This window comes from Rhea americana, unplaced genomic scaffold, assembly GCF_003343005.1.
Source record: "Rhea americana isolate MKP2758 unplaced genomic scaffold, rheAme1 scaffold_179, whole genome shotgun sequence".
NCBI classification, from domain to species: domain Eukaryota; kingdom Metazoa; phylum Chordata; class Aves; order Rheiformes; family Rheidae; genus Rhea; species Rhea americana.
This window is the reverse complement of record NW_028185916.1, coordinates 1,576,304-1,594,026: the sequence shown is the minus strand read 5'-3', so window position 1 is coordinate 1,594,026 and position 17,723 is coordinate 1,576,304. Positions and strand designations below refer to the sequence as shown.

At 40.5% G+C, this 17,723-nt stretch overlaps 1 long non-coding RNA gene across 1 annotated transcript in view; it reads right to left on the bottom strand.

The window, feature by feature from the left end:
* Positions 1–16,978: 16,978 nt before the first annotated feature.
* The window catches only part of LOC146597721 (uncharacterized), a 23,078-nt gene continuing 22,333 nt past the window's right edge, over positions 16,979–17,723 (bottom strand). The window contains exon 6 of the long non-coding RNA XR_014895426.1: positions 16,979–17,692. This is a non-coding gene — a long non-coding RNA (uncharacterized LOC146597721). The remainder of the gene's footprint in view (positions 17,693–17,723) is intronic.

Genomic DNA, 17,723 nt, shown 5'->3' with positions numbered 1-17,723 from the left:
ATGGCAAATACGCCTTGCAATGACCTCTCTATAGATTGAACAAATACATCTCCATGAGGGGCACCATCATCTACGGTAGAATTCAAAGAAATTCATTACAGAATAACCAGCGAGACCCCTTCAAGAAACTTTTTGATACACAAAGGTCATTTTCTTTACAAAACTAGTTACCTCAGTCTTCTAGGTTCTCATGTTAGGCATCTGAAGGTAAGTACTTCGAAAGTGATGAACAGAGGACTTGTTGAAGTGGCATGCAAAAAGCTACTGTGGATTTAGGCCCCTAAATGCTATTCTGATCCTGCCTTTTGCTTCACCTCTCTCCCCCTCACCAGTAAGCAAACAACTTAGTGGCAGGGTATCTCTGGACACTCTTCATCTTCTCCAGCCTGGGAACTGCAGCGCCAGTAACTGTGGCACTGTTGAGTCTTCCAATATCAAACTATACACCCTACTGGAAGACATGGTCTGTATCCACTTTACAAAATAGGAGAGGAGCATAGCACTGCTGACATCGTAGGGAGACAAAATAGTTGCAGTTTCTGCATAGAGACACCACAGTGTCTGTATTAACCCTCCTCATCCAGATAGTGAGATAGGTCTGAGTCTCTCCCACAGAAAAATGTTGACTGCTAGTAGAAAAGGAATTTATCTAAGTCAGGGAACAGGCTGTGCTGATAAATTATCCCCATTTGTAAAGAAAGGTGGAAGCTTTCAGGTGTTCCTAAATCTTCACATAAAGTGTACCTTGTATCCTCTTTCTCTCACCTAGGTATACCTCAGAACACCAGAACCTTGAACARCTGAGGGAAGATAGCAAAAATACACATGTTCTTCAAAGATGCTGCCCTCTTTTCAGAATCAGACACTCAAGCCACTATATGCTCCCTTTGCTGCAGGACGCACACAGGGCAGTAGCTACCCAAACATCCAGTTCTCCTTTTCCCTCGTGCTTTGTGAGATTCAGATGTAGTCATTGTGACCTCCTGCACTTCCCCGACATCCAGCATAGACTCTTTTGCTGCCCCTGGAGATTAAATTTTGGCTTTTAAAAGTCATTCCTAGCACAACAATTCACTCAGGATGGCTTTATCACTTAGGTGCTAATCAGTAAAAGCCCCTGAGAATACATCCCGTTGTTATTGCTCTCTTTCCTTCCCTACCTGCACTCCATGGCAAAGAGCGGCAAGCTTAGGGCTTCAGAGACCTCCACAAAAGCAGGCAAGCCCAACTTCTACAGAACTCCATCTGAAATTATAAAAACAGAGTCACAGCTATTTTCTCTAGACAGAGAGCTCCATTTTCCAGTATGTAATTTTCACTTTGTGCTAAATAGACAACATAATGTGAAAAATCCCCCCCCCCTTTTTTTTTGCATTTGACATTATCATACATTCAAGAAAACCATCTGCAATTTTCAGCTTCAGCATTTGCTCCAAGTTCGGGGGTCTTTCAGCTACTTTTTCCAGTATGTTTTTCAGTCTAGATCCTAATTCAGTCTAATGCAACATCTACCTACTCTCCCCCTCTGTGAACAACGTCCACTTCCTAGCAGGAAGCAGGAGTTGCTGAACTGTACGTAAGTAGAATGCTTAAAATCCTCAGATGCCTTGACAGAAGACTGCTGCATCACAAAGCAGCTCAAGTCTGATACTTACCCAAAAAGGGTGAGGGATGATAGCTGCACAGCCCCAGCACTGTTTACTCTTGAAGGGTACAATGGCACAGCTGGGATTTTCCTGGATTTTGATATCACAACCTGTCTTATCCTTCTAGCCAAAAGGATCTTGGTAAATAAAATACGGTCTGTACTCAGGCAATAATACCTTATGGAAATGTCTAGCAATGACAAGCATTCTGAGCATGAGTTGTGCCCCTGGCCTTTACCCCAGCTAGTCAACAACTCCTAAATTGACTGGAGTTAAAATAGCTGACTTAAAAGTCATAATTGCTATCCTCGGCAGTAAAATACAAAAAAAWTTTTTTTTAATGTACCTTTTAACATGCTGCAAAGTTAAACATGGCTTGCATGTTACCATGGTTATAATTTTGTGTTTATAAGACTGGTCTTTCCTGGCAGTTAAATGCCTGCATGAGAACAAATAGCAAAGCAGGATTTTGTTTGGCATTTTGCTAGGTTTATGATAACAGCTAACCATTTTTTCTATTAACAAGCTTTCAATTTTACTGGAGTTTCTGTAGGAACAGAGTTCATCTCCTTGGCATTAAACACATTATGACTGATCCTCCAGCTCGTGTGAGCGGAGCTCTGAACTCAATGGCACTATTCATGAGAATCAGGGCCATAGGATCAAGTCCTAGCATGTTTGCGTATTTGCCATGGCTGATATCCGACAGTATACTATACGTGAAGAACATGCTTCCTCCTTGTCTCATGAAGAGTCCAGACCAAATCCAGAGTACAGGGGTGGAACTACACTSTATTCAGAATAGAAACATGATAAATTCTTTCTAAACTCAGGTACAGTGAAGTTAGGTTTTTCATTTGAGGATAGAGGCAATTTTGTTCTGCAGGGTCTCAGTATTTACCCAGGGAAATCTCCTAGATGGAATTGCTGAGTTCATTCATATCAACTTTGAAATCAGCTGCATTCAAGAAGAAAGGCTAATTGAGTAAGAACAAAATCCAGATTGGTAAAAAAGATAAATGCTGCTAGTTTAGAACTAGCAGCCTCTTTGACATTCAGATCCAAACTTAATTGTCTGTGCTTTCCTCTATTTCAAAAACTTTATGCTTATTCCTAGTGCTTCTGAACAAATTCTGTGGTGGAAGTTGCCTTGTCTTCAGTGGGCCAAAATTTCATCYTTCACTGAACAAGCCCAGGAACAGTTTTTGGCTGCTGCTATCTAATGTGTAGGATTATAACAACTCAGAGAGCTGCTATTACTTTAAAATCAGAAAATAAAATTCAATTACACAGAGAAATCTGGGGATTACACTGCATTATGTCCCTCCAAATCATGCAGCCAGAGTGTTTACCTGTGTCTATGTGATGCTGTCATAAAAAGTCCAGTTCTTAATTTAAATACCAGATGCATATCAGTACAACTTGACTTCAGCTTTTGAAGTGGGTGGAGAGCAGCACCACCGGCTTCCTGTACTGAAGTCTGCAACAAAATTGCATTTTACTCACAAACATATCTGTAGTTCTGTTGTGTAATGACTTTTAAAAATAATAATTTCATTGGACAGACACTACCAGCAAGTTTCTCCACTCTGTGGAGTGTCTTCACAGCCCTCCCACATAGTGAAAATGACTCAGACAAACTACTAAATTTAGGGCATTGGTATTATATACGTGTTACGCTGGTGTTCATACAAGTAAGGCCTTAAACAGTAAATTTCTGAATTAAGCATTCAGGCAATCTTTTCTGTGCTGCATCTGCCACTGAAACAGAATGGTAATAAAGGTGAGCTGAGGAGGAGGTTATTTGGATCATGATTTGGGCTGTGTTTTGGCTAGAGCTAAATACAAATTTGAATGAGGTTTGCATGTACTTTCAGAAATATCTATTGACCTGATATCATTATGTTTGATCTCAAGTGATAGAGATCGTGTAAGATGAGCTGCTCTTGGGAGATTCCCTTCATCTCAGGCAAGAGACTGCAGGCTTTGACTCACAAATACGCATGATTTATCTTGGGATGCCTGAACTGATTCCCATTTCTCAGCACTCACCTCACCTGTCTCTCAGACCTTCCCCTCCTGCATGGATGGGTCACGAGGAAGCTGCTGAACTGCTGGTTACAACTGCATGCGGTCAATTAAACTGGCGTTTCTATAATTCAGTACTAAAACACAGAATTACTACAATTTTATAATTTGCAAATCACCTCCTGCTTTGCAAGCAACCAAGCCATCCCTGTAGCAAGGGCAAGGCCCTCTGGGAGAAAGGAGAGGTGGACAATTAAAGACAAGAAGTTCTACGGCCATCCCTGCCAAGCCAGGGTTTTCCAGGGGCAGCAGGCCCCTGGCCGTTGGGGAGCAGGAGAGCTCAGGGAGAGGGAAAGGAAGGGAGAAAGGAGGATGGTGATGAAGGAGGAGGGGTGCTCAGGAGTGCCTTCTTGGTTAAGGCAACCCTTCCTCTGCTTGCCCAGAACCTCCAATGAATCCATGCGAGATTGAGCAGAGAGACCAAGAGACTTCACTCTCCTTGAGGCTAAGCACAACTCCTGCTGAAGCCAGCAAGAATTTTATATGGGTACCTCAGGGAAGGATATAGAAGCAATGACTCATTTATTTGATGAACTTTGGCTCTTTTCCTGTTTGCCAGTTGTCTCCAGAAGGGCATGATATTCTTAAATATTTTTGTTATTTGAAACTGCTGAATAATCTTTACAAATACAGTTCATGATCTGTTACCCAATTAAAAGCATGCAATTGCTAGCAGCAATCTGAGCTGTTTGGCGCGCACACTTCCATCACATGCCCTTCTTTCATTCCTCATCACTGGAGCATAGCTCTTTCATAAGATTAGGTTAGTACAAAAACATTTGCAAATAATCTGCTGTAGCCAACAGAAATGCTTATGATAGTCTGATGTGCAGTATTTTAATGATGCAAATCAAGTATCCCTGTCTAAAGCTCTGCAGAGCAGATAAAGAATACACCTCTTCCTTGAGTACAGCCCAGTGCCTGTGCATGTGTGTACACCTGCCCTGAGGAAAATTTCCATAGTTCAGTGTTTATCCTTGTCCCGACTTCATCTGAGAAGCAGGGATCTTAGATGTCCTCCAAAGTGCCTATTTATTTAGAAGTTTAGAAATCCATGCATGGAAGGGATCTGGGAGGATTATTTAGTCTAATCCTGTGCTCTAAGGCAGAATAAATAATTTAGACCACCACTGTCAGACTTGTTCTCACCAAAATTCAATCAAGAAGATTCCACTTCCTATCTGTTCAATTACAACATTTTTTCTAATGCTTAAGCCTTCTCTCCTTACCTCATTACCTAACAAGGATATTTGTCCAAACAGATATTATTGCCTGAATAATCTAGTCAGACTTTGACTGGTAATCTAGTCAGAGAGTATAATGAAGGACAATGTTCTGTGAAACTGTGAAAGCCAAGATCAAGAGATACATTGAGATCCAAAGAATATCTATATGCTATCTACTGCTCACTCATTTTTCCTTAGCTATTTGCCTTATCAAATTGGGAAATTATGCTAATTTAACTTTATTTACTCTTGACAAATATAGTTTTTACCATCTTACCACCAAACCTGTACAGACTGATTGGCTGGCTGACTGTTTGTTCCACTGTCTGTCCAGGAATCCAAACCTCTTTCTGAGAAGTGTGGATTCATATTTCAGTTTCACTAACATCATCTTAAGATGCTCAAATTCCTTCCTTTTTGTAAGACTCAAGACTTCAAGACTAAAATAGCTCCCTAATAACATCTCATACCTTGGGAAACAGTTGTGCCAACACCTTTTAAGACTGTGATACACAGAGTTTTTTGCCATGTCCTCTTAACCATCCAGTGACCCTACTACAATTTTCTGTCTCTATTAACTTCCTGATGTTTGTCTTCTCTGTTTCTTAATTTTTGCTTACATAGGTAACTTTGGCACTGGTCTCTTTTACACGGAGCATAAAGCCATCTTCTCACTAGGCTGGTGAATGGTGCAGTTAGATGGACTCGTATTTCTTCATCACCTGAGTGCCACCTTTCCCCACAGGACCCCTGTGTAGAACACCCTGTGAGAGGGAGGGTCTTCTGTCAACATCACCTGAGAAATTCATGCCCTTGCCTTCAAAATCTGACATTAACACATGCCAAAATGTTTATTTCAACACTCGTGATGCAAAATGAAGTGTTGGTAGAACCAGATCAAAACATTTTGTTTTGAGCCAGTTTGGCATTCAACAGTTTGTCTTATCCTTCTGCAGTAGGGCTCTCTGACCAAGCTTCTTCCCATGATCTGCCATGAAGAAGGGAAACTGCAGTGCACCCTAGTTTAGAAAGGTGGAGGCGGCTGTAAGAAATAATCAGGATACAAAGCTACCTGTCCTAGAAATACTACAGCAGCTCAGGCAGATGGCTCAGGCTTAATATTAAGTAACAAGCTGCAGTCCACCTCAACAAACATTTGAAATGGATCACACTGACTCAAGGCAAAATATTCCAATTGTACTTTTCTAATGAGTCCCTCTTATACCACAACTTCACAGAAATTTCGCGCAAAGATCATGTCAGCACTAAGTATTTTTAACGTAATATAATTAGCAATTGTAGAAACAAATCAGTCATCATGACTTGCTTCACAGGAAGATCAGAATACTGATTCATACATACTTCATACAGACTGAATTGCTGCAAGAACCCTGTACCTTTATATTGCCTTCATAGATCATGACAGATCAAGATCATTACGGACTAGAAGGTCTTTGCTCTCCAGCGTCTTGCACATGATGGGAAGTGATGCTAATCATGAGAACAACCGGAAAACTCTCTTGAGCCAATTGGATGGCAGCAGTCACATTGGCATTAGTCACCCACTCCTTGATCTGAGGAGAAGGAACCAAAATGATCATTCATCTACTCTCAAGGCTGCAAGAGACATGAGAGAAACATACTATTTCTCATTCTTATTACAATCATTGTCACACAAAGTGACACAGGCTGCTATTTTTTGCTCCTGCTCTAAAAGAACAGCAGTTACTCTCTGCACAGGTTTCAAAAGACAAACTTTGATCTCATTTGACTGCTCCATTCTCTTTCTCCTGTCCTTGCCAGATTAATACACAAGCAAGAAAAGAAACAGGACCAGAAAACACTACATAGTAAAAAGATTAACAGTCTGATGCCATTAGCCCCTGCAGCTGTTAGAGGGAAGGTGACTGAGATGTGACTGGTCAGTCACACCTTCAGTCACTTCCAGCTGCAGCCAGGAGATCTGACCACCTAGCAGCCCWGGTAAGCACAAATGCCTTTGTACATTAAGTTGTCCCAGCATGAGAGTCACCCTTGAAGTGCTCAACTGCTGCATTCATCTCCAAGGCACAGGTTGGCCAGCTCTGGACAGATGAGCTCTTGAAATCCCTTCTAACATTTTGTTTCACAGATGTAGTGAAAAAGAGGGAGATAAATCATAAACATCAACCCCTCTGACAGAGAGGTAAACAGACCAAGTTAATGGTGAAGTAATATTCCAGAGAAGCCAAGAAAAGAGCCGTGGCTCAGGAAGCCCTGCAGCCCAAACCCCAGTTGGGGGAGCTCTGCCAAAGGTTTTCATGCCTCCACGCTTCTGGGGTGACATTTTAGTTCATGACCCATTAGAATCTGCCCTTGAAGGGTCTTGAAGTTGATCCTCATCTACAGTTGAGTGTCACTGCTTTATGGAAGTATGGTAATTTTGAGCAGAAAGGGATTGTGCCCCAGATATCCAGTTGGCAGGGAGTTTTTCTCAGGGAAGCTGTGTCTGACACTTTCACAGTGAGGGGAGCTGTTATTCATAGCACGAAAACCAATTCAACAAACTGAAACTGACTTTAGAAGAAGCCATGTTAACAGATGGTACCAAATCCGTGTGGCAATGACCATTACTTCTTTACATTTTCCATTTTGTCTTTTTGTTGTACTTTGGCCCAGAGAAACAGATTAGGAGTCAAGATGAAGAGCTAATTAAATTATAATACACTGAAAAGAGATTTGGCTGTGCTGATAAATCTGAAGCATGCTACAGCAAGACACTCCTCTGTAAACTCAGATATTTCCCCAGCATTTGTCATAGTTATGAAATGTTGCAGATCATCTGTAGAAAGTCTTAGATTTGAATGACAAAACTAAAAATAATGAACAAAAGCATGCCTGAGTTTAAATAAATCAGATAATCCAACATTTTTTTTAAGTATATGAAAAGATTAGGAACAGAGACAAACGGAATAGCTGTGTACTGCAGTTGCTGATAAAAATTACCTTTCTGTAGACAAATGTGCTGAATCCAGTTTCATTCTCTTCAAAAGATATCATCTGTAACTTCCTGATTTCTCTTTCACGTTATGCACTAGAAATAAGTTGGCCAGGATGGAACAGGACTCACAGTAGTCCTCTTTTTTTTAAGGAGATCTTCCATAAACTGTAAAAACACATTTGCAATTTTAGGCCCCAGTGCTTATTTATACAAATGCCTGTTTGCACTATGCTAGCAACATATAAGGCCTCTTTAAGTGTGATGTGACCCCTGCTTTGCTTAGTATGGATAAAGCAACATGGTTCTAAAAGGTCCTGATGCCTCCCATAGGAAGGGGAACAAGCTATTTCAGTGCAGGACATCTTCATGTCATGCTTTATTCCCAATGGAAAAAGTGCTTCAATAAAGAAAACTCCAGTCTCTAACTAACCTGGATACACTTCTGCCATGAGGAAACCTAAAGTGAGGCTTTTGGCAGACGAGCTCAGTCCATCCTCTAGGTTACAGCTACCTTTAYAGTGTTGGCAGAGGGGGATTTGTCTGTGCCTCTACCATGTCATGCAAGCAATGGTCACTGAACATGTGGCAGAGGAGCTCTGGGCATACACATGTGCTCAAGATCTGCAGCACATTGATTTCTGTCTGTGGGCAACAGCTGCCTTTACAGACACGCAGCACTTCAAACTCTCATTATGTTCATTTACATCGAAACATGGCCAATTGTAAATYAAATTCATAATTCCCCATCTCTGAGCAAGAAAAGCACGCCCCTTTTAACCTAATGCTCATGCCTAGTCTAGCTAGTCATCCAAGCTTTCTTTGTCCCCAGCAGAGATATAGGATCACTAAAAGGTGATTCACTGTCTTACCTGATGAATCACTCCCTGGCTACCTTCAGTGATGAGCAAACAGAGAATGAGAGAGCTAGAGCCCATATGCTTGGCTTAAACTAGATACCTAATCTTCAGACAGCTCAAACAGAACAAGCTATATCCTATCTGAATGGTCCTTTTCTTTTTGATGTGTCTAACATCAAGACAAATGAATTAAGAACTCAGTCTGTGGCTTCTTGACACCATAACCACATAAAGCTATCATGAAAGCAGTGATCAGACAATAGCAATATTAATGACCAATACACAAAAGCTAATTCTCATAGAAGTCAACAGCTGTTCCATGTGTGGAAAAGTGTGCCACAGCTTACCTCTGCACAGCATCACACACATGACTAATACAAAGGCTACTGTCAAAAAAGTGCAGTTTATTTTTTTCAAATCCAGAAGAAAAAAGGAATTACTGGCCCTAGGGCTTAGAAACCAAATCATGAGATTTCTTCTATGTGATCTTGGTATCAGGCATAAAACTTTTTCCTGAAAAACATCTGTAACCTTGCCATTTCAACATAGCTAGTATTTATTTCCTTGGCTTGGCTTCTGCAGTACTTCTGCCCTTCTGTAGAGAGTTTGCTTAGGCTCAAGCTGCATAGGTGGGGAAGTGGCAGGAAAGAAAAGGCTCTGTTGATGTGAAGCAGCTGGATTCTTGGCATTTGTTTTCAAAACTCTTGCAGGTACACACCAGGCAGGCAGGCTGCCAGGGTGCTCTCAGCAATAACAGCATTGCCAGGAAGCAGAAGTGACCCAAGGGAGCAGCAACACCATATAGAAGTACAAGATTCATGTGCAATGACTTTATGCTCCATTGCATGGAGAAGCAGCCAATTTTGCTGTAGGGTTTCAGTGATGGCCGTGACAGGGCAGTCCAAGCTCCAGTGGAACAGTCCCAGGGACTGGATCAAGTTTGACTGTCTCTAAAACACCCAATTGTGCAGTATGACATGGCACATTATCTCCCTAGGTGCAAATGGGATTTTGTGCATTTTCATTCTACACACATAAAGCAGGTAGCTAAATAAAATAAGGCACAGCCAACCTCTGAAAAGGCTTCTTGTAGGAGGTGTGAAGAGTACAAGAGACATGCATCATTCTTCATTTAACATTTTGTTGATCGTTGACTTGAGAATTATTCTCCCTCTGAAAAAAATCTAGCTATTCTCTTTAAAGTGAGTTTTGACTAGTGTAATCAGGATATCGTTAAATATAAATTTGGCACAGACACTGCAACTGCAGTGAGATACAGATCTGGCTAGGCTTGCATCTACCCTGTGGCTGATGCAGAACAACAAATGCCTGTCATCTACAACTGGGGAAAAAAGGGTTTCAGTTTCAGTCAGCGCAGAGTGTCAGACAGGCAGGAACTGACTCTGTGAGGGCACTGCTCCAATCAGTTCCTCAAATCTTAGACTATCCCTCACCAAGCAGCTTTTAAAAGAGAATCAGTCGTATTCAAGCTATGCCACCAACTAAGATGCATGTATTATGCTATATAAAGTGAACGCTTCGGTAGCACTACTTACAGTTACGTTTGTCCAGTACATCTCCTTACCAGATCTTATTTCTGAGACTTATAATACAGCCAAGCTGTCTAGACCAAGTTCTAGATGTGCTACAGACAGACACATCATGAAGTAAGAGTAGTAGGAGTACAGTCTCTTCCCTGCAAATATTATATAAACAATAAAAAGTAGTGTATGAAAGATGTAAGAAAAGTATCAAGTATATGTAATATTTATGACTTACACCCAGCACAGGTGTGCATATGCACACATCTACTGACTTTCTTTCTACTTGTTCCACATTTGACCTTGCAATGTTCAATCAAGTAATAGAACAGCTTCAACTACAAAGTCATCTTTCAAATTCAGCTTTCAATTGGTAATATGCTCACACACTTAAATTAACCAAGCCTTTAACTACTCTTTCATATCCAAAACTATATAGGTATAATACCAGAATTTTAGGGAAAGGAATATGTATTTAATATAAACTTGTACTTTAGTAATTGACAGCACATGTCAAAGTGAATAAATGAGTTTGGGTATTGAAATGTACTGTGTTTTTATTCCATGTTACTGGTTTCTTAAGTTAGCAAATGGGAATTTTTTTTTTTATTGCATTTAAAGAGGAAACCAGCAAATCAACACTAAATTTTCTGTAGAATAGAGAAGCGTAAGATTACTCAAGTTACCACAGAAACAGATTTAAGCAAACTGGTGCCACAAATCATGTAACTAGGCAGAAAATAGATTTAAATCTCTTCAAAAATTATTGATGTGTGATCTTATGTCAAGTCTGAGACATAAATATTTATCATTTTGCAGCTCCTATTCCTTTAATATTTGTATTTTCTTCATGCCCTTCTAATAAAGGGGAATCCAGCTAAGCCCAAGCAGCGTGCAGTGAAACAATACTCCATTTGTCTCTCCCCTGAGAAGCAGGGAGCACATTTTATGACAAATTATTCCATCGTACACATGGAACAGTGCAATATTGGATACATAGTATCTCTCCACACATTCCAGGATTAGATTCCAGGGTATGCTCTGGACCAGTCTAACAAAATTAAATTACCTTGTAAACAAGCAGACAGGGATAGTGTTTTCACTCTTGCACTAGAGTGCAGCAAGGAAATTTTGTCCATCATGTAGAGATGGACAGTTACATTTTATCTTTTTTTAAYCAGATAGTAAATCACACCTTTTATGCAGATGGCACCATGCATGCAGATAACTGTCTGTATGTAACTCGAAAAACAGCACTACTGCTAACTTCCAGTATCTGCTAATTAGACAGAGCCTTTCGAATTACCCAAACTACTGGCATATAAAGAATACGATAGATACTTAACTGACCCCACGGTCACAGACCAAATAACATCTGTCACTTTACAGTCCAATTCATTAAACATGTGGCATGAATTAGCACTACCTTGGTGCTTTCAGAACTGAACACAACCTTACATGTCTTAGTTACATAAATTATTGTTCTCTACAGAAATCACATTACTTCAGTGAACAAAAAGAAATACTGTGTCATTCAAAAGAACAGTAAATAATAGATGGTGTAAATCCACAGGACTCAATGTTTATTTTAGGTATTAGATTTTTACAGAAGGTCAAATTCTATTTTGGAAATATACTTGCAATACTTGCTGAACTCCAAAAGATGTGAAAGAAGTGCATAAATCTCAACAGAGAAACATCATGGTACTAGCTCAACATTGCATTTTTACAGAAGTCATGAATTCAGTTCACTAGTGAAAAGGGTTTTCAGTAGACATGCACTTAAATGAAAAATTAACTAAAATCGCATGCATTGAACTCTCCCAATGAGCAAAGCAGGCGCAGTAGGGACATTTCCAGTCACATTGCTGCCCTGTGCAACAGGGTTGAACTTCCGCAGAGAGCACCAGACCATAGGGCAACAATCTGCCAGGAGGATTTCACTGCACAGGGCTCCTTCTGCAGCCTGATCTGGCAACTGTGAACGCTTTCACAAACACTAAAAAATGATGAGCAGAAGAGGAATGAAATTTTCCCTTCAGCTTCTTGTGTCTCACCTCACTATATGCAGATCAGTTGCTTCACAGACCTTCCAGGTCTATAGCAGCMATAGCAAAAGTGCTGAGAAAAAAGGCCAAAGGATCAGAGATGCCACGTTCAACAGTTCAGGTTTTGCTCAGAGTATTGGAGAGGCAAAACAGGGAATATTTGCTCGATGCTGTCCTCCAGAGCAGAGGTACTTGATTTCTGCACTATAATATACTTAATATACTAGGTATCTGCCGTATCACTGAGTTCTTCCTGCCAAGAAACAAGTTTTCCTAAATTCCARAAGCAGAGAACTTTGAGGGATTAATTCCTCATGCTCTTTTAGTTAGACCTCAGCAATTACTATTTCTTTAATAACTCACAATGCAGAGGACTGGTGTTTTCACTGCAGGACTATAATCTGATAAAGAATCAAGTCCTTAATCTCAGTAAAAAGAGAATGAAGAAATAGAAGGCCTTCTTTTTTATTATTATTATTCCAGCACAGACTACCACCAAACTGGCCTTTAGCTCCTTCCAGGTTGAAAAGTTTACTGTAATGGAGTGTTTGTCTGTATTAGAGGCAGCCTGACCTCTTCAGCCACAAGATGAAATACCAGCAGCCCACTCTATCACTAGTTCACTATTAGGAAATTACATGGGAGGAAAGACACAACACAAAATTCACAGGAGGAAAAAAAAAAGAAAGCAAGAAAAGAAAAGAAAAGAAAAACAAAAAAAGAAAAGAAAAGAAAAGAAAAGACAGACATCAGCAGTGGTGGGAGTGAGTGAACAGGCTTTAATAATGAAGCCAGGAAGGAAGAAAATACCCTCAAGCCAATTGATAAATAAAAGGTTACTTGAGGCAAAGGGTCACATCCTCAGCAGTGTAAACTGGCCCAGCTCCTCCAACTTCAGCACAGCTATAGCAATTTACAGTGGCTGCAAAAAACCCAAGAGACCAAAAAAACAGCTATAAAAATGGAATTAGAGGCCCACATTTTGAGAGGCTTCCACTCACTTTTAGCACCAGACTGAGGTACAGAGGTGATTCTGAGGATTTGTCTCTGTGGGGGAGTTCCTGTGAAGTAAGCTCAAGTGTGAATTTTTGCCATATTTACTGTGGAGTCTTTAAGTAGGTTGTGAATTCATACTCTAGCTTATTTTGCAGGGATTCCCCCAGGTAGATAAGCCCTAATTGGCCTCTTAATCATGGAGGCAGACAAAGTAAATAGATGTTTTCAAAACTGCAGACCCACATACAAATTTCTTTGTTGTTTGAAGATGGCATATATTGTAGTCCTACAGGTATGCTGTGTCCTTCTTTCCTCCATTCACACCCAAAGCTCCCACCCATCATCTCTCTCAACATCCCTCCATTTTAAGGGACACTTCTGAACCCTCTTGTACCCCACCTCATCCCAGCGTAGTGCCAGATTTCATTCTAGTTCCAAATCTAGCAGGGCTATTTTGTCCTGATCTACTTTTCCCTGGCCATGAGGGGGAACTCTATGCAGTGAAGTGCCACGGAGCTGGGCAGGATTACTCAACCTCTCTTGGCTGAAAGATGCTCCTAAGTGCAGATGAATGGGAGGCCAAAGACCTTTAGCAGAGGATGCAGCCAGCACAGTCACAGCTTGCTGCGTTATCTGGCATTTACACATGAGCTACGGTGAGCAGACTGCACCACAAGGCCAGTGCTGTTTTGCTGGGAGCTGCAGCAAGGCTGTAAATTAGCAAAGCATTTACACCTTGGATAATCTGGGATCTTGTACTACTGCAATAGCTGTTTGCTGTTCTGCACTACTGGCTCAGACACACACTGCACCTGAGTCAACTGAGTCCCATCTGTGGCTGTACCACTCTAACACACTACGACAGTACTATATCCTGAAGGATCCTCCTGAGGAAGCCACTGCAATTACATCCTCTGTCAATTGATGAAAACAAGTCTCTCAAAAGCAGCATGGAACACTCTCCTTGAATGAAATCCCTGATTTTGCAAAGAATGAAGAAGAAATTCAGTTAACGCTTAGAACCTTGAGCCCTAAAATCAATGAGGGAAGCAAAAAAAGCATAAAGATCTGCGGAAAGGAGTTATCACATGTACTACGTATTCCACACTGTCCTCCTCTGCTCTAGTAGATAACAGCACTCAGAAGAGCAGGAACCACTTGCTAGCAGGTATAGGGCTGAAAAAGCTATCTGACAGATGCAGATCACAGACCAGTGACCCTTCCAGCCCCTGATTCAGTATGTTTCATCGTTGATGTGAATCAAAGTTTTGCACAATAAGCTCTTTCTGTGCTCAGAGATGCTCCACGCACTTGAAGAGCAAAAGTCTATGCTGCAATTTTCCACATTCCATTACCTTAGGCAGTCTTTGTGCCCCTTTTGTTTGCCCCATCCATAAATGTGTGCGCTTCAGTTGTACCAGCAAAAATACTTAAAGAAAGCAAATATCTGAGCTTTACAGAACAGTCTTCAATGAAAATGAAGTTTCCTTCAGCTCAGCAGCATTTATTCTGGAAGCATCTGTGCTTTCATCCAAACAGAAAACACCATAAGAGCACCCAAAACCCATCTAGCTAACAGCGTCATTAGCCATGGCTCTCAAAACATTGTTTCAAATCAGTCCACAGAGCTAAAAAGGTAACAGGTTTTGAATGGTTCCTAAATATCAGAGAACAGCAATCACATCATCAACATGATTCAAGTAGAGAAGGAGATTAAATACTCTAGAAAAATTCTTCAGTGCAAATTATTCACTTAGATCAAATAATTTCTTCCCTTTTCATCGCATCCTGTTCAGGAAGAAGATCAAGCTTATCTAAAAGCCTTGAATTTCAGACAAAGGAATATGCTAAAAGTTCAGGTTCAATGAAAATAATTGAATTGTTTGTTTAGCTTTAAATAACTGAAATGTCTGCAAGAAGCAAGTGGTTCCCTTGCAAGATGTCAAAGTTTTGAGAATAAAATCCTGCTGCTAAATATTTTTCTTCAGAAGAAAAAAGCAGATGATACTTTATAACCTGTAAATCACAAAAGAAACTTASGCATTTTTTATCCAGAACAAACTGATTCTCACTTTGCAACAAGGCATTTTACAGCATCTTTAAAGTATCAAGAGGCCTCAAAACAGTTGTGAATGACATTTCTCCCAGCAAAAGAACAAGGGCCTACATATGCAGAATACTGTAGATTCTAGAAAACAAGATTAAGGAGAATGTAGGTAACAGAAAGCTTAAGAAATTTTCTCACCTAAACAAAAAATGGGATACCATAAATTTGAAAATTGAACAGTTTCATCCACATATAGAACAGCATTTGCCACCCACTCCAGGAAAAGACATCAAGCTGGGGCAGCCATACAAGAAAATGGAGTATAAAAAAGTGGATGTCATTCACATTCTGAAACCGTGAAATTGTAAGGTTTCCAGGTGATTATGGATGTTGCATTGGTCTTATACCACTGACTTCAGCAATGTAATCTATCTTCAGTGTTTCTAAAGCCACAGCAGGAAGAGTTTATCTGCTCCTCTAGGGACTCCTCATGGCATATGTACACTACAGCTAGACTCAGTCCCCCCAACGCTTGGATGACACTGTATGCAGTGCAGTGTGGAGGTGGATGGAGAGCTGCACTTCAAGTCACAATGCAAGCAGCAATAGCTGCACCAGCTCCCCACCAGTTCCTTTACACAAGGGCTGGAAGGAAAAAAAAAAAAACACAGTTATGAAAGCCTGTCTCATTCCACATATGCAAAACAAGCCTAAACTTCTGCTGCAAAGATGGCGTTAGTTCAGGCACTTCGCAATTTCTGAGCACTTGGTGACCTGAATATTTGATCATCAACTACTATGTTATTAGTATGTCAATACATTTGTGTCCTGCATTCTGGATGATCCGTACCACTTTAAAAGTATTGATATTTGAAAAGAACGCCTCATACAACTAGTTTACTCAGCTCACAGCCTCAGGCAATCCATGAAGAATCAGAGGCAGAGACAAGGAGTTACTGGAGTACAGGGAGCAAATTAAAGAGATAAGAGATATGTAGAAGTACTCTGAAAAAGAAAGCAGTGGAGGTCAGTGCACGAAGGCRACTCTGAAATAAACCTGTACATACTTAAATTCCTCTCTGTTGAATAACAAGAGGAGGCAGGTAGTAAACAGAGTAACACTGTGCTTTCACAGACATTAACTGTAATAGATTTCCATCTTAGGTATCAAACCTATTACAGCAGTATTTTACTTACTCATGTGATGTACCATTTGGGACAATGTATCTAGGTAAATGTATGAACTTCTGAAGGAATATTTTGTTCGCAATTTTCAAGACGTAATTTCTGACATTTCTCTCTCTTTCTGTGAGACCGCAGAGCCAAGGTACTTAGGTCCTTACCAAACCTACAGCTTACCTACAGCGAAGATAACAGGGATATTTATTAGCATGTGCTCTAAAAAGGGCATCCTAGAGAATTCAATTACCAAAAAAATCCAGCACAGCAAATGAACAAGATCCTTCATATTAGTTTAATAACCTGTTAACCATTGAAATCATTGCCAATACTAATCTATTTATCTAACTAAACACATCTATATGAGCTTCTTACGCAATAAYACACCGGTTAAAGCTTAGGACATTTCAGTCAGGGCATACTTCTCACATGAAAATCAGATCTCTTATTAAACCTCAAAGGAATTTCAACATAAAGGCACAGCATCAAAAAGCTGAGAGCACAGGCATTTTGTCTCAGTTTTAGTCAAAATGTAGTGATTCCTTTTTCTTCCTTCTGTTGCAGTAGAAATATGGAGAACTGTCCTTGAGGAAGCTGATCATTAAAAAGAGCACAGCTCTTCTTACTCCATCACATCCTAGGGAGGCCTTGATGCATTGCTAAATTAAAATATTTTAGAAAAACAAAACCAGGAAACAAACTGGGATTTGGTCAACAGAGTTCATGCTGGGTGAATCATTGTGGTGTGGAAAYCACCAGCTCTAAAGATGGAAAGTCCGGGGCCATTCACTGGCACTCAAAAAAAAGGCATTAAAGAATCATTTGGCTTGGGGTTTTGCTGTAAGTTTCCCCAACATTTGAAACATGGAAAGGGCTACCTATGGATTTGTCGCCTTGACCATTTTTCTCCCCTAGCCTCTCCATGACCATGGCCAGCAACTTAGCCTCCACTGTGGCTTTTCCTGTGGGGTGCACTGAGAGCTGCTTAAATGTCACTCCATGACTCGACATGCATAAGTGCTGCAGGGTCATGGCACTGGTTCTTCCCTCCACATCCTGCACCTATTGCCTTCTTCTGCCTTTCCTTAAAAAAAAAAAAAAAAGACTCTTTTAAA